Below are 2516 nucleotides of genomic sequence, written 5' to 3'. Positions count from 1 at the left end.
TTTATGATTATGAAATTTGGTAGATGGATGTCAAAACTGCATTCCTGAACGGATTTCTGGAAGAAGAGATGTATATGATGCAACCGGAGGGTTTTGTCGATCCAAAGGGAGCTAACAAAGTGTGCAAGCTCCAGCGATCCATTTATGGACTGGTGCAAGCCTCTCGGAGTTGGAATAAATGCTTTGATAGTGTGATCAAAGCATTTGGTTTTATACAGACTTTTGGAGAAGCCTGTATTTACAAGAAAGTGAGTGGAAGCTCTGTAGCATTTCTGATATTATATGTGGATGACATATTACTGATCGGAAATGATATAGAATTTCTGGATAGCATAAAGGGATACTTGAATAAAAGTTTTTCAATGAAAGACCTCGGTGAAGCTGCTTACATATTAGGCATAAAGATCTATAGAGATAGATCAAGACGCTTAATTGGACTTTCATAAAGCACATACCTTGACAAGATTTTGAAGAAGTTCAAAATGGATCAAGCAAAGAAAGGGTTTTTGCCTATGTTACAAGGTGTGAAGTTGAGTCGGACTCAATGCCCGACCACTGCAGAAGATAGAGAGAAGATGAAAGATGTTCCCTATGCTTCAGCCATAGGCTCTATCATGTATGCAATGCTGTGTACCAGACCTGATGTGTGCCTTGCTATAAGTCTAGTAGGGAGGTACCAAAGTAATCCAGGAGTGGATCACTGGACAGCGGTCAAGAACATCCTGAAGTACCTGAAAAGGACTAAGGATATGTTTCTCGTATATGGAGGTGACAAAGAGCTCATCATAAATGGTTACGTTGATGCAAGCTTTGACACTGATCCGGACGATTCTAAATCGCAAACCGGATACGTATTTACATTAAACGGTGGAGCTGTCAGTTGGTGCAGTTCTAAACAAAGCATCATGGCGGGATCTACGTGTGAAGCGGAATACATAGCTGCTTCGGAAGCAGCAAATGAAGGAGTCTGGATGAAGGAGTTCATATCCGATCTAGGTGTCGTACCTAGTGCATCGGGTCCAATGAAAATCTTTTGTGACAATACTGGTGCAATTGCCTTGGCGAAGGAATCCAGAATTCACAAGAGAACCAAGCACATCAAGAGACGCTTCAATTCCATCCGGGATCTAGTCCAGGTAGGAGACATAGAGATTTGCAAGATACATACGGATCTGAATGTTGCAGACCCGTTGACTAAGCCTCTTCCACGAGCCAAACATGATCAGCACCAAGGCTCCATGGGTGTTAGAATCATTACTGTGTAATCTAGATTATTGACTCTAGTGCAAGTGGGAGACTGAAGGAAATATGCCCTAGAGGCAATAATAAAGTTATTATTTATTTCCTTATATATCATGATAAAAGTTTATTATTCACGCTAGAATTGTATTAAACCGGAAACATGATACATGTGTGAATACATAGACAAACAGAGTGTCACTAGTATGCCTCTACTAGACTAGCTTGTTAATCAAAGATGGTTATGTTTCCTAACCATGGACAAAGAGTTGTCATTTGATTAACAGGATCACATCATTAGTTGAATGATCTGATTGACATGACCCATTCCATTAGCTTAGCACCCGATCGTTTAGTATGTTGCTATTGCTTTCTTCATGACTTATACATGTTCCTATGACTATGAGATTATGCAACTCCCGTTTGCCAGAGGAACACTTTGTGTGCTACCAAATGTCACAACGTAACTGGGTGATTATAAAGGAGCTCTACAGGTGTCTCCAAAGGTACATGTTGGGTTGGCGTATTTCGAGATTAGGATTTGTCACTCCGATTGTCGGAGAGGTATCTCTGGGCCCTCTCGGTAATGCACATCACTTAAGCCTTGCAAGCATTGCAACTAATGAGTTAGTTGCGAGATGATGTATTACAGAACGAGTAAAGAGTCTTGCCGGTAATGAGATTGAACTAGGTATGGGATACCGACGATCGAATCTCGGGCAAGTAACATACTGATGACAAAGGGAACAACGTATGTTGTTATGCGGTCTGACCGAAAAAAATCTTCGTAGAATATGTAGGAGCCAATATGAGCATCCAGGTTCCGCTATTGGTTATTGACCGGAGACGTGTCTCGGTCATGTCTACATTGTTCTCGAACCCGTAGGGTTCGCACACTTAAGGTTACGATGACAGTTATATTATGAGTTTATACATTTTGATGTACCGAAGGTTGTTCGGAGTCCCGGATGTGATCACAGACATGATGAGGAGTCTCTAAATGGTCGAGACATAAAGATTGATATATTGGAAGCCTATGTTTGGATATTGGAAGTGTTCCGGGTGAAATCGAGATTTTACCGGAGTACCGGGAGGTTACCGGAACCCCCCGGGAGCTATATGGGCCTAAGTGGGCCTTAGTGGAAAAGAGAAGGGGCAGCCCAAGATGGGCCGCGCGCCCCTCCCCTCCCTTGGTCCGAATAGGACAAGGAGAGGGGGCCAGCCCCCTCTCTCTTTTCCCCCCTCCGCGAATCCTATTCCAACTAGGATTGGGGGGG

This window comes from Triticum dicoccoides, chromosome 4A (assembly GCF_002162155.2).
Source record: "Triticum dicoccoides isolate Atlit2015 ecotype Zavitan chromosome 4A, WEW_v2.0, whole genome shotgun sequence".
NCBI lineage: Eukaryota > Viridiplantae > Streptophyta > Magnoliopsida > Poales > Poaceae > Triticum > Triticum dicoccoides.
This window is presented reverse-complemented; position numbering follows the sequence as displayed.